Here is a 15,724-nt window from a genome sequence, read left to right on the forward strand (position 1 = left end):
GAGGAACTTTTTTCTCCTCATACTATTTGTTGAACTCTTTACTTACTGTGCTTGGTAATCTAGTGGATTTTAAAAGTATCGGTCTTTCCTGAAATCTCGTTCAATTCATTTGTAGGGTTAATCTTCTGAGTATAAAGAAAACCAAAAAAACAGCATTTCATATCTGCTGTTATCTTTTTGCTTGCCTTTATTCTATGTACTTTCATGGTTTTTTTTCTTTTTAATTGTTGAAAGGGAATTGTGATGATTGATTTTTAGTGTTTTATTCTAATATAGTCACTTAAGGCTATAATTTCTGTATCCATCCCAGCCCATGGATTTCCTCTTCTCTTTCCAAACCCTGTGTGTGCAGATCCTGTATGTCTCTCAGTGTTTCCACTTGCATGTGCATATGGGCTACCTGTGTTTCCATTCCTGTGCCTGATACACAGAACAGATGTGATACATATTCAATAGAAGCCATATTCACAGTTTTAATTTTGATTTTTCCATAGCTCATAATCTATGTTATGATACTCTCTTGCAATTCTGGGCGGTGGTAGCAAGTCACAGCTCCCCATCATCAGCCAAAAGATCATGAGGTCAAGAAAGTGATTCTTTACAATGTGCTGTGTTGTTGAGCTCTAATGTTCAGTTAGACAAATGTATTAAAAGATTTTTAATGATTTTTCCAAATTCTTAAAAAAACACACACACACAATGGTAAAACTGAAAACTGAAAAATCCTGAGGACCTGTCAGAGACAAAGTAGAACAGGGTAATGGGAAGTCCTGAGGTCTTTGGGCATGTTGGCTTTGACAACTACAGACACACACACACACACACATACACATACAAACTCACTTACCCACTGAGCACATCTGTAGAAAACATTCTGTGTTAGGAGAAGCAGGGTAAGGTCAAGGGATCAGGACATACTTGCATATTGGACCAGCCTCCCTTAAGGCTCACCAGCTTGTCCAGCATCCAGCCCCTGAGGCTGGCCAGATTTTGCTGTGAGAGACTGGAGTTAAAAATGTAGTTCCAGCCCATAGACATGAGGATGCTCCCCACTTGGTTGTGCACCTGTGCCACAGACCCCTCACAACTCCTACTTGTCTGCCATCTCCTTATTCTCCTGGATGATGTCTTGGGGATTTTGGATGAGGGTTTTCTTTTTGCTTTTTTCTTCTCCATTTTGTGCTGTCCTTTATCTTTCCTTCTTAGATTGCTTCTCCTTGTTTTCAAGTTGCTTTGACCTCCATCCTTAATCTTCACCGTTCCCAAATCCCCTTATGGCTTGTCCTTGGATCTGTGGGAGTCAGGGTACCTTGCTTTTTTCTTTGCCGTTACCACTTGTACTCTTTTTTTATTTTTCCTTGGAATCCTAGAGGCATTTTCTCGGGAACCAGCACCATATCCACCTTCCCCAGCCATCAGCTTCTGCTTCTGCTTGCTCCTGGGGGCCTTCATTGCCAACAGGACTGTGAAAGCTCCTGCTTTGCAGCTCCTGCAATCATTCTTGCTGATCTTGGTGATGTCCATGGCCTTTTCCTTTCCTGCTTCAGCAGCTCCATCAGGACCTTCCCCACCAAGGCCTGCATCTGATTTCACTCGTGAGCTAGGTTTTCCCAGGAGGTGGTGGGAACTATTGATTAGAAGGATTGTGGCTCAGAGGCCCATGACCCATTTCTTGAGCCTCTGAGCTGTGGTGCTTCATGTGGCCTCTTTTCTACTTGCATTGGGAAACATGATCACTGTTGCCTGTTGGGACTGAGTCTGCTGCTTAACATCTAGGGAATCTGGTGTCCAGAGTAGAGGGAACTGGAAGGTTGATGTCTGGCCTGGGAGAAGCCTTTGACACCAGATAACAGGCCAGGATAAGCCTAGGGTTACTCTCTCTAATCAACTCCCTCCCAGCAGGGTTTGACCCCAAGCTGGGGGCTGAGTTGGCCATCTGGGGCCCTTCCCTCCCTGAAGAACTGTTTCTGCTCTTCTCACTATTGTCTGAGCTCCCAGGTCTTTTGTTTTGGGGTTCCCTGAGGGAGGGACTCTGGCTTGCTGGCCCTTGGTTTCACCTAGCTTTTTGGTCACTGTTGCCTGGACAGGGGCACTCTGGAGTTTCATCACAGGGAATTTTCCCACAGCACCATCACCCCCACTTGAAGACTGGCAGTAGGTGGCTGGGGCTCACTTCATTTCTGGAGAAGGACATTCAGGATAGCTTGGTCAGAAGGAAGGAAAATGGACTCTGGCTTGCCTGTTTGTCACCTGCGTGGCTGTTGCCTCCTATTTATTGCCTCTGATACTCAGTGAGACTCCTTGTTGGTGCTGGCCCCAGGGACTGTCTTGGTGGGCAGTGGGCACTGCACTGGTTTTGACAGCAGGAGCCAAGGTCTGCAATGTCAGGATCATGCCTCCATTCATACTCTTTGCAAAGCTCCTGGCCATGCTCTCTGAGGCCTATGCATTCCTCAGGAAGCTCCCAGCATAGAGTTGCACAGGGGTAGCATCTGGACCAGTTGGGTTATGACTAGGGTCATCAAAATCAGAGGGGTGTAATTACCTGGTTCAAAGAGAACTCCTCCAACTCCTCATCACTGCTCTCTGAAGCTGCTTTGCCTCTTCCGTCAGGGTTCTGGGATCAGGGTCTTTCTTCTGGAAGTGTGGGAGTTACTGTCCTTGTCACAGGTCCAGCTTCATGGCTGCAGGTGTTTCCCCTTCAATGTCTGCCTCCTCTTCATTACACCTCTGAGTTCTTCCAAATCAGAATTCAGGTTGTAGGAACTTGGCCACACAGTTACAGAGTTCAGTAAATAGGCCCCTTCAGAGCCAATGTAGAGTAGTAGCATGGAACCTGGACTCAATTGCCTGATTTTCAATCTGGCTCTGTCATTTACTTGTTCCTTAGATTATTTAATGAGTCTCAATTTTCTCATGTGTAAAATATCCATTTTGCTTAAGGTTTTTTTTTTTCATAAAAGGATGTTGTATAATATCAAATGCTTTCATATGGCTTTTATTCTTCAATTTGTTAATGTGACATATTTATTGATTTGTGTATGTTGAACCATCCTTGAATACCAGGTATAAATCCCACTTGGTCTGGGTGAATGATCTTTCTGATGTGATCTTTCTGATTTGATTAACTAGAATTTTTTGAAGATTTTTCCATCTGTGTTCACCAGTAATATTGTTTTATCATTCTCTTTCTTTGTTCTATCTTTTTCTGGTTTTGGAATTAAATGATGATGCTGGCCTCAAAGTAGGAGTTTGGGAGGATTCTGTCCATTTCAATTGCTTTGAATGGTTTGAGAAGAATTGGAATGAATTCTTTAAAAGTCTGGTAGAACTTAGCAGAGAAAGCTTTGTTGGGAGGGCCTTTGTTACTGATTGAATGTCTGTCTTAGTTATTGGCCTATTTAGGTTTTCTGTGTGTTCATCACTCAGTTTTGGAAGATTGTATGTGTTCAGAAATCTATCCATTTCTTCTAGATTTTCCAATTTGTTGTCATATACCTTTTTGTAGCAAATCACGATGGTTCTTTATCTGTGATATTCATTGAAACATCTTTTTCATCTGATTTTAATATGGGTCTTCTCCCTTTATTGATTAGGAAAGTTGTGTATCTTTTTTTTTAACTTTTATTTAATGAATATAAATTTCCAAAGTACAGCTTATGGATTACAATGGCTTCCCCCCCCCATAACTTCCCTCCCATCCGCAACCCTCCCCTTTCCCTCTTCCTCTCCCCTTCCATTCACATCAAGATTCATTTTCAATTCTCTTTATATACAGAAGATCAGTTTAGCATACATTAAGTAAAGATTTCAACAGTTTGCACCCACATAGAAACACAAAGTGAAAAATTCTGTTTGAGTACTAGTTATAGCATTAAATCACATTAAGGACAGAGATCCTACATGAGGAGTAAGTGCACAGTGACTCCTGTTGTTGACTTAACAAAGTGACACTCTTGTTTATGGCATCAATAATCACCCTAGGCTCTTGTCATGAGTTGCCAAGGCTATGGAAGCCTTTTGAGTTCAACGACTCTAATCATATTTAGACGAGGTTGTAGTAAAAAAAACAGCTCTTCATTTCACTGATCTTTTGTATCCTTTTTGGCTTCAATTTGATTATTTATTCTCTAATTTTAATTATTTCTTTCTTCTAAGTTCGGGTTTGGTGTGTTCTTATTATTCTGTGTCCTTGAGGTGCATTCTTAGATCATTTATTTGATGTATTTCAAGTTTGTTGATGTAGGCACTGGTTGCTGTAAGCTTCCTTCTGAAATCGGCTTTTGATTTTCAATTCCTGGGTCTTCAATCTTCTTGCTGTGTGATCTTGGGTAAGTAACCTAACCTCTTTGAGAGCTCATGTGCTTATTTATAAAAGTGAATATGACTGGATTATGAATTGCAAATAAAGTATGTGAAGTCATTATCTTAAAACCACATTAATGCCATAAAACTGCAATAGCAATTATACACAAGTTTAAACAAAGACAGACTCAGAATGGTAGCAATTCTTTTAGAAAGCAATTGAAGTTATTAAATATTGCAATACATACTTTCTAAGAAGTAAAGGAGTGAGTACAAGAGCTGAGATGCCTGAGAAATCCCTTGCAGAGAATTGTTTAAGGTATTGGAAGCCTGTGTTGGATGTTAGCAGAGGTCAGAGAGGCAGTAGCATGGTCTAGGGGGCCAAAGAGCATTGCCAGGTGTGGAGCTGGGACAGTGACAGCTAAGCTGGAGGTAGGCTGTTTGGAAGGAAAGTGAGTGGGGCAGAGTGAAGGTGGCTAGGATTCAAGGCCAAGAATTTGGACTTCATCTTTATCGTGGGAAGAGAGGGACATCATGAAACCAGAGTTTTTAGGTTTTCATGAAATGTGGCCCATGGAGAGTGGGGAATCTGTGTTCTAGGATCTTGTGTTAGGAGGGAACCCCTTGGCCTGATGTAGTGAGGAGAAGAAGCAGGCAACAGTAAAAGTCAAGGGTAGAAAGAACCTGAATAGGTAGGAGGGTGAGGTCTGATGCTGCAGGCAGCTTGGGGAACTAGCACTTGGGTGAGGTTCTCAGCTGGACAGGCAGTGGGTCATGAGAGATTGTTGGGCCAGAGGTTTCCAGAGTGAGGAGAGGCAGTAACCAAACTGCAGAGAACTGAACAAAGTACCTTGATGAGAAAATTTGTCAATTTATTTCTCATTTATTTGTCAATTTATTTCTCATTTTGACAAGTATTTGTCAGTGATGAGAGTGACATAGGCACCAAGTGGGAGTTCTTTCCACAAGAGTTTATGGATCAGTGTTGGGAGATACAGATGAATGGGAGCAAGGGACACTTGATACGTCACCTACTATGTGAGTATGGGTAGAGTAATCTACACTGAGGTTCAAGTGTTGGGGCTTAACTGCTTGGATAGTTAAGAGTTGGATTCCTCATTTCAGCTGAGGGATCTTAGTTGAAACTAATGACCCTCTCCTTTTGCTCATCTAGAAAATGGACAACAGTAGCATGACCCTCAGAGGGAGATTGGGAGGCTTCCGCGTGTGAAGACACTTGGTACACATGGGGGTTCCTACAGGCACATCTGTATGCATGGATGCATGCCTGGTACACAGAGGTGTTCACACAACCACATGTGTGTGTGCAGCTATGTGCCTAGTACACAAAGGTGCTAACACACACATGCATGCACAGACACATGCCTGGTACACAAATGTATTGGCACACAGACATGCATAGATGTGTACCTAGTACACAGAAGTACTCACCTCTGCACATGAACACACAGTTGTATGCCACATACACAAAGGTGTTCACACAAGCATATGTACATGCACAGATATCACCCTGGTACACAGAAGGTGCTCCCATGTACACATAAATACACAGACATGTGTCTGGTACACAAATGTGTTCACACAGATATGTGGATGTGCAAATGTGTGCCTATTGAACAAATGTGTGAGCACATGCACATGTACATCCATGTACATCCATGGCTGTTTGCCTGATACATAGAAAGTAAATGAGTTTCTTAAAAGCCACGAATACTTTTTAATGTAAGTTTGCCTCATGTAATACTTGTGCCAAAGTATTTTTTGTTTGAAATTCAAATTTAACTGGAATTATGTATTTTATCAGCAATCGTATGTTGGTTCCTGCAATCCATGGAGTAAAAGTTCACATAACTACTCACATTCTGGTTAGTGACGACTCTTGGCAGTAAACATTTTGTTCAATGCCAGGCACTAGGAATAATCTTTCCTTTTCAAGGGTTTTTTTTAAACTAAGAATTAAGAAGTGACATAACTCACCAGTGGATGATATTTCTCATTTTATTGCAAACAACAAATTATATATCCCTAGTAAATCCCATTTCCTTGACACCTTCTTGGACTCTTACACATTTTGGGATGCTAGGAACAGAGCTAGAGGGGACTATTGCAAGCAAGCAGCTTGTACCCCTTTCCCTCATGTGGCCCTAAAAAGTGAGCATGCCAACTATAGCAGTTCAATCATTCTCCCAGAAAACAACATCAATGCCTTCTGTTATAATTCAGAATCCAGAGTTGTTAGACTTCATATTGCACAATGTGTTTTCCCATCTGATAGTTCCTTCATACTTTATTTTTTTAATTCTTTATCCCAGAAAGGTTTATGTAGACAGTTTCTGAGAGGACTTAAACCATAAAATCATTACATTGAAAAAAACTGATCTCTCTGCCTAAGAAAAAATGGTGAAACAATCCATGGAGTGTCATCCAGTTGGAGGAGGTCCACACAGGAGTCCATTACTAGATGACAGCACTTTGTTAATCTCAGGAAAGCACTCCCCTTAGGGGGATTTGAGGAAGGCATCATCTGTAACTAGACAACCCATAGGCAGGTGTCAGACATGTCCTAGAAATAAAGCAGTGAAAGTGACTGGGTCTTTTCTTTGCCCATTTCTTTCATTTAGTCTTGGACACTCCCTTTAATATTTCATTGACCTAATGGAAACAAAGGCCAGTTGCCCCAACCTCAACTCATTGTCATCTTTTTCTCTGGATTCTCTCAGGTTGTCCTTGAATGTTTTACTCCGGAGCCTGAAAATCTTTTAGAAACACAGTTTTATTTTTAATTTTTTTTTTATTTTTGACAGAGTGGACAGTGAGAGAGACAAAGAGAAAGGTCTTCCTTTTCCGTTGGTTCACCCCCTCAGTGGCTGCTGCAGCCAGCGCACTGTGGCCAGTGCACCGCACTGATCTGAAGCCAGGAGCAAGGTGCTTCTTCTCATCTCCCATGTGGGTGCAGGGCCCAAGGACCTGGGCCATCCTCCACTGCACTCCTGGGCCAGAGCAGAGAGCTGGACAGGAAGAGGAGTGACTGGGACAGAATCTGGCACCCCGACTGGGACTAGAACCCAGGGTGCTGGTGCTGCAGGTGGAGGATTAGCCTATTGAGCCACAGTGCCAGGCAGAAACACAGTTTAAAGCTATGTTTTACAGGCTTCAGTTAAACTTGTTTCACTGGATGGTAATATGTGTATGCAGTATGTGTATCACATTGCTAGAGAGTGAGTCTGCCAGATAAAATTCAGGACACCCTAATACTGTGTGGCACATCATCAAGCCAAAAATTACATTGTTTAGCAGAAATTCAAATTTAGCTATGGGCTTCATCTTTCTAAATCTGAGCACTTTGCTCAAACTCCATATAAAAGCTTCTCAAATTAACTAATGAATTGATGACAAACTGCTGCCTATATTGTATCCTGATTATTCCCCCTTTTAACCTAGGATACTTTGATATTTGCACTTTCATCAACCAGTTAACTATCAGTCCAATTTGTTATACTTACTATTGTGAAGTCTATATATGTATAAGCTTCACAAAATACTTTTTAGTACACTTCTATCTTCAATTTTACATTATCACAGTAACATTTTATGGGAGAGAAAAATTGCCCTTGTCAGCTGTGGCTGTTAGTAATATTCAAACTATAGATTCTAGTTGAAGGACAGGCTCAATGTTTCCTTAAAAATAATCACTATTTTATCTTTTCTCAAGTGGCCACGGCTCAAGTACCATGACTCCAAAGCGTAGGATGCCTTGTGTGATGAGAGACTAGATTGATCAAACTATTCGACAAAGTACTTTCATTTCTAGGGGTTTATTCTAAGGAAACAAAAGGAATAGACCCCAAAGACATCTGCACAGGATGTTCCTCATAGTGTTGCTTGTAATAGCAATCAATCAAAAAATAAATAGGAGAAATTGAGGACAACATTCACAATGCCATCAGAAAATGATTGGCTAAGTCAGTGATGGAACTTCTAACCAGATTAGTCACCTAACAGGATCTTACCATTTATTCCTATGCAGCTACTATCCAGTCTCATCAAGATAGGTAAACTTGTTTAAAGAGCAGACTAAAAAGAGACCTTCAGGTTAAAATCTACCAATATTTTCTGATTTTATTATTTGTTTATTTGACAAAAGCATTTTAATTAAAAATTAAGATACAAACACTATATATTCATTTATTATGTACAATGTGTATTTCAAATAGTTTGACGAAAATGGAATGTAAAAGTACATTTATTTTGGTGCATGAAAACTTGAAATCCATGCAGATAAGAGGATATTTAAAAAACTCAATGAAAATAAGTGTTATAAAATCTCTATATGAAGTTTAATTTTTTTCTGAACCAAAACAATTTGTTTCATTTTACAAGAATTTTTGAGGTATCACTGTATATATATTTTTTAAGATAGGTATACATTATGGAATGACTAAGGAAAGTGACTTTAACATACATATTACCTTGCACATATTTTGAGTTAGAACTATTCAAATCTATTTTCTCAACAATTTTGTAGAAAGCAATTCATTGTTATTAACTATATTCACCATGTTTCACTTTTATTTCCATCCTCCAAGTCAATGTTTAAAATATTTAATTCCATTAATATAAAGAAAATAGATTTCATGAATTTTCATGTACAATTCTAAGATAACCATACTTCCAGACCACCCTCCTCCCTCCCTTCCTCAATCCCCCTCCTTCCTTCTTTTTTTAGATTTTTGCAAAGATACATTTTCAGTCCACTCTATAATCACAGGCTTAATGTGTCACTAACCATATAAGTATCAACTTCTTTCTTTTGATTATACACCCACATTTTCTTCCCCTCATTAAGTTCTTTCAGTTTGCTATTTGCTTCCTCAGCTTAAATGCTCTCTTCCTTGCTTCCTTATTGAACATCACACCACATAATAATGTTTTAAGCTCAAATATTACCCATGGATAAAACATTCAAACTATTCTATCTAAAGCAACCTTTTTCTCCTGGGCTAGGATCTATTGAATTACAGTGTTTTATTTTTTTTTCTCCAGAGCATTGAAAAAACTTAAACTAATTTTACTTAAAATATATATTGGCTGTACTGCCTTCTTTAAATACACTCTATGATTGAACAGTTCTGCCATTCAAGTCACTCCAGAATGTGTAGTGAATTAATATAAAAATCAGGTATATGAATCTCATTAGTATCAACACATGCCGGCGATTAAACCATCTGCCCTATAAAGTAAAAATTCTGACAACCACAGTCATCCTGTTTGTTTTGAAAAATTGATTTAGAAAGGCCAGCACCATGGCTCACTTGGTTAATCCCCCACCTGTAGCACTGGCATCCCATATGGGTGCCGGGTTCTAGTCCAGTTGCTCCTCTTCCAGTCCAGCTCTCTGCTGTGGCCCATGTAGGCAGTGGAGGATGGCCCAAGTGCTTGGGACCCTGCAGCTGCATGGGAGACCAGGAGGAAGCACCTGGCTCCTGGCTTCGGATCGGTGAAGCTCTGGCCATCAGGAAAGGGCTGATTGAGAAGACACCATTTGAGCAAGGATTTGAAGGAGGTAAGGGGGCAAAACATGTAGATATCTTCAGGATGAACATTCCAAAGGACAGGAACCTCAAGTGCTAAGAGCTTCTGACATGCACTTGCCTGGCCTGCTCCAGGAACCAGAAGATGACCAGTAAGAATGGCAGAGTGGGATGAATGGAGAGGCTCTGGAGTTAAAGTTGTTGGTGAGACAGTCCCTGGGTCACTGTCAGAACTTTAACTTTGACTTTGGCTTCCATTGGATGGTTTTGGATAGATTGGTTGACTTGGTATTTTAATATGATCAGTCCGGCCACTATCCACTAGAAGGGAATAGGAAAGAGGGTGGAAGTCAGTTAGGAGATGCCTGATGGCGGTGATCCACACAAATAAGGTGGTGGTTCAGATCAAGGTGGCCCCAGTAGAGGTGGTAAAAGGGAGGAGACTCTGGATGTGCTTTGAAAGTAGAAGCAACAGGATTTATTGCTGGGTTGGAGGTGAGTGGTGGGGAAAAGGGTGGGGTCAATGATGGATCCAAGGATTTTGTCCTCAACAACTGGACAGATGGCAGTGCCACGAGCTCAGCAGGAGAAGGGAAGCCATGTCATTTTACAGAAGGCAATGAAACTTCAACAACTTAACCAAACTCATGTAGGAAGTGAACTGGTGAAACCAAGAAGCCCTTTAAGCTTGGTCATTTTCAAGCTCATGCACCAAGCTCATGCACATTTTCTCCCACAGTCCCCTTAAAAGAATATCCAGGCCGGTGCCGCGGCTCACTAGGCTAATCCTCCACCTTGCAGCACCAGCACACCGGGTTCTAGTCCTGGTCGGGGCGCCGGATTCTGTCCCTGTTGCACCTCTTCCAGGCCAGCTCTCTGCTGTGGCCAGGGAGTGCAGTGGAGGATGGCCCAAGTGCTTGGGCCCTGCACCCCATGGGAGACCAGGATAAGTACCTGGCTCCTGCCATCAGATCAGCGTGGTGCGCCGGCCGCAGCGCGCTGGCCACGGCGGTCATTGGAGGGTGAACCAATGGCAAAGGAAGACCTTTCTCTCTCTCTCACTGTACACTCTGCCTGTCAAAAAATTAAAAAAAAATTTAAAAAAAGAATATCCAGGCATTGATGGGTACAGAGTAGACAGCTGCTCATGTCGATGCCATGGGGTTTAACGATTTCACAGAGGAAAGCTTTCAGTTTGGTCATGAAACATGACAAGGTCTAGGAGAAGGAAGGGAATTCCACAGAGAAAGAAACATACAGTGAACTGAAAAGCATGTAGTATAGGAAAATCAGAGAATCTCTAGGTCCATATATCCATTGGTGGGATTATAGCAATTAAATAATTTTATTTTAACTCAAATGTAACCATAAAAATCTAGTGGTATTCAATTTCTCATTCATATGGATCCATTGCATTGTGCGGGGATGGAAGGACAAGGATTTTATTTTTCAGGTGAGAGCGATGATTTTCTTTAGAGATTTATTTATTTGCTTGAAAGTCAGAGTTACAGAGAAAGTAGGAGAGGCAAAGAGAGAGAGAGATGCCTTCCATTTGCTGGTTTACTCCCCATTTGGCAGCAATGGCCGGAGGTGTGCTGATCTGAAGCCAGGAGCCAGGAGCTTCTTCCGGGTCTCCCATGTGGGTGCAGGGGCCCAAGCATTTGAGCCATCTTTTACTGATTTCTTGGGCCATGGCAGAGAGCTGGATTGGAAGTAGAGCATCTGGACTCAAACCAGTGCTCATGTGGGATGTTGGCACTGCAGGTGGTAGCTTTGCCTGCCATGCAACAGTGCCAGCCTCTCTCAGATGATTTTTCCTCTGGTGCCTAACAATGTTGTCTCACAGAGAATGCCAGAGCCACGAGAGAGATTACTAATGTTCAGAGATTATGATATGAGTTGCCAACGCCCAGACCCTCAGTTGAGATGAAAGCAATTTGATATCCTTGAACCCAGTGCTTCTCAATTTTAAAGTGCATCTGAATCATGCAATTAAAATTCTGATTTGGTAAATCTGGAATGGGGCCTCAGATTCTGCATTTCCAGCAGATTCCCAAGGGTTGCCAGTGCTGTTAGTTTGTGGACCACATTTTGATTAACAAGACCCCAACTCTTTGTAATGTACATCAAAGACAATGTCACAAAATGGAAAGACCTAGAGTTAAGACTTAGTCTTGAATATTGACCAAACTAGTAAAAAGTTCATCTATTTTAGAGGAGAGAAAGGTATCGAGTTCATCTTATAGCAGGGAGCTTTTCAAGTCACCAAGACCTTGAAGTGGGATGAGGAAGGAGAAATTGCAAAATACTACAAGCCACCACTGCAAAGTGAGCCAAGAATCCCATTAGAGTTTGACCTTGTGGAGCAGAACAAGGACAGTCTGATACTGACCTGAGCATGGACAGTGTCACCAAGGACTGTGGCCTCAGGGATAGGCACCCCTGTGAGACTGAAGATGTTATAAAGTAAAGAGACCAAAGGAAAATGAAGTCAGCTTTCATTCCAGGTGTGGAAACTTGTTGTATCATTAAGTCTGCTCTGAGACAGTTTCCAAAGTATTTGAGATGTGTTTGTGTGGCAGACAATGGGGGAGATCCTAAGAGAAACAGCTCAATAATGAGTCAAGATGTCTGTGAGGTCCTGAGCTCCACTCACCACACCTTTTGACTTTGGTAAGAGTCAGAGTGTGGGGACTCCATGTTGCCTTACCTGTCTTATCTTCTGCTAGGAAATCCAGAGTTAACAAAGCTCCTGCCACCTGTTAGCTACACAACTGGGGACCCTGAGTTGAATTTCAGAGTGATCAGCCTGTCAAAATGAGGAATGATTCTCAGCACAATCAAGAACTTACAGGCATGACCTTTGGAGCTTCCTGTGCTTGAACTGCAGCTCCACCATGTGAAGCTGTGACCTTGGAAAGGTTATGTCATCTCACTGTGCCTCAGTTTCCTCATCTCTGAAAATGTAGATACTAGTGGTACCTACCTCATATCATTATTATGAGGCTTAACTGAACCTACAGTTATAATGTGTTTAGGAAAGTGCTCACATAGTAAGTACTGCCCACACATTTGATAAATACGATTGGGATTCACAGAGCCCTAGAGATCTATGGACATATTTTTCAGAAGTCCACAATTCTTTATAAATATTTCCCTTAACTCCATGTCATGATAAGTTCAATTTGGATTATCTAGTTAACCACCTGGCGCTACCATGCTATGTCCGTACCCTCGTGTGCAACTGTGTGCTGTATGGACAGAATCTCTTGCTAGCTTCCATGGAGAAGAAGGGTGTGCTCCTGCCAGTTCACACTAGCAGAGGCAGACAGAGGTCTGAGATGCCTCACAGGCAGTTCCATGGTCATGGTACAAGCAGAGGGGCAATTAGAGCCTATCTTGGCACATATGGAGCTTATTCACAATAATAACACCATGAAAACATTTTAGTCCCATTTTCACCATAATTGGATTAGATACATGCTCAACATTTATTGAAAAAGTACTGCAGTATGGTTCTACCTTCAAGTGAATAAGTCAGCTGGAGAGAGTTGTATCATGGCATTTCAAACCTCTGAAGAGGAGAAGCAGCTCCAGTATTGCTGATGTTCTGCTGTGGGGACATGCGGCTGGTTCAGGAAGAGCACAAAGAAGCTGGAAGCTAAAATGAGCAGGACTTCTGCCTGGTGAAGAAACACTTGCTCTGCCAGGAATGATATGCACTTGGGAGAATCAAGTTCCTGCTCTTCCTCCTGCCTTCCAATATCTCTACAAGGTCCTTTTGGGCAGAATCGTGCAACCCTACAAGGAAAACAAGGAAAAAACCCTAAAAGGTTTTCAGAGTGCCAGACCTGCAGCAAAAAATAGAGATTTTGCTTGGAGCCAAGAGACAATAGTATATTAACTAACTATAACAAGCAACAAATTAGGTATAACAATACCTTCTTTGAGAGTCAGATTAGATGAGATATGCAAAGGTCCTTACAAATGTGCTCTGCATAGAAAAGTAACATTGAGGAAAGCTACAGAAAGTGCCAACTGGTCTGGCACTAGAGTGTTTAGGATTACAATGTTTTAGCCACTATCAAGTGTGTAAGACAGCCTTAGCTCAAAATTTGCAACCAGAGTGGGAGATGTCCAACATGCTGACTATAATGACTGCATGCATGAGTGTCACTTCTGACATACAGGACAATTTTCATAGGCCAGAAAATCTCCTGTGCTGGCCCCGGAAGAGATATATCAGACTTGCTGCTGCTCTTCTGCTATGCTGGAGGAAGCCATGGTATGCCACGACAGTGCAGGTCTGTGACATTGCTACAACAGGCTGTAATTAAGCACAGTTTTTTTTGATTTTTGTTGTTTACAGTAGGCTTTGGTTTTCATGTTGACATATTTTTTCAGGGTAATTTTTTACCACAAAGCCTCTCAAATATATTAATCTTTCCATTTCTACTGATGCATTTCACAGAACAAGTTCTGTGTTAACATGTGAGGTAACCCACAAGAACTTGCTGCAGAGCTGTCAATTATCTTTAAGAATCCATGAATGGCAGGCACTGTGGCTCAGTAGGCTAATCCTCCACCTGTGGCACCAGCACCCTGGGTTCTAGTCCCGATCGGGGCGCCGGATTCTGTCCCAGTTGCCCCTCTTCCAGGCCAGCTCTCTGCTGTGGCCCGGGAGTGCAGTGGAGGATGGCCCAAGTCCTTGGGCCCTGCACCCACATGGGAGACCAGGAGAAGCACCTGGCTCCTGGTTTCAGATCAGTGCAGTGTGCTGGTTGCAGCATGCTGGCCACAGCAGCCATTGGAGGGTGAACCAATGGAAAAAGGAAGGCCTTTCTGTCTCTCTCTCTCTCTCTCTCACTGTCCACTCTGCCTGTCAAAAAAATCCATGAACAATTTTATTTTGTTTTTCAAAGAAACATGCATTTTGTATTCCATGCAATGTTCATTACTACAAATTATATTGATTCACTCATTCCACAAATAATGACTGAGGGCATACCATGAACCCAACCCAAGGTTAGGTGATCAATTGAAAGTCATTGTCCTTGGCTCCATGGAGATTATAACCTTTTGAGAGAGGCAGGAGAAAAACACAGAAACACACAAACACAAATCTATTCTTTGAGCAAGCTGTTATGAGAAGAAGGTAAGGCACCTAGAAACCTAAGTTAAAGGGATCTCTTAAGGTAGTAATATTGGAACTAAGGTCTAAAGTATGTGTCAAAAAAGCCAAGGACCAGTGGGTGGATTTCTTGGCAGAGGTGAAAGTAAAGGAGAAGATTTCAAGATAGAAAAGATTTTAGCACATTGGAGAGCCGGTCAGGAGTCCAGCCTGACTGGAGTACTGTGAGAGGTCTCGATGAAGCTGGAGAAAAGCCAGATCATGCATGTGGCTGACTTTTGTTCTAAGGTCAACAGGATGCCTTCAGAGGATTTAAACAATGGAGCAACATATTCCACTTTGGCTTATGTGTAAAGAACAGATGAGGGGCAGAAGTAGATAGAGATGGTTAAGAAGCTACTGCAATACTCCAAGCTCCTTAGGGGTAGATATTCATAAAAAGAGAAATGCTAATGCTGTCAATTGGGGGCAGAGTGGAAAGCATACATGGAATTGTATTTGAGGTCCCTTTTGAATTTGTACTCTGTAAGACTTGATTATTGATTATATTTAGAGGATAAGCCTGGCTTCCTGGCTTGAGCAACTGGGTGAGTGTAAGAGGAATTTCCCAGAAGAAAGGACTTTGACAAGAGGGAAAAAATGAAGGAGTAGAGGGCAAAATGATGCCAGGAGTAAAAGCTGTTGAACAACCAATCAACCTAAAAGAACTTCACTCACACACCCAAAGGAACTCACA

General features: G+C 41.8%; 1 protein-coding gene across 1 annotated transcript in view; it reads right to left on the reverse strand.

Annotated features, from left to right (window-relative positions):
• Positions 1-13,324: 13,324 nt before the first annotated feature.
• Positions 13,325-15,724, reverse strand: part of LOC127488447 (uncharacterized) — a 74,285-nt gene continuing 71,885 nt past the window's right edge. The window contains exon 6 of the mRNA XM_070068657.1: positions 13,325-13,658. The gene's annotated coding sequence lies outside the window, so the exon portion shown is untranslated. The remainder of the gene's footprint in view (positions 13,659-15,724) is intronic.

This window comes from Oryctolagus cuniculus, chromosome 2 (assembly GCF_964237555.1).
Source record: "Oryctolagus cuniculus chromosome 2, mOryCun1.1, whole genome shotgun sequence".
Classification (NCBI taxonomy): Eukaryota; Metazoa; Chordata; class Mammalia; order Lagomorpha; family Leporidae; genus Oryctolagus; species Oryctolagus cuniculus.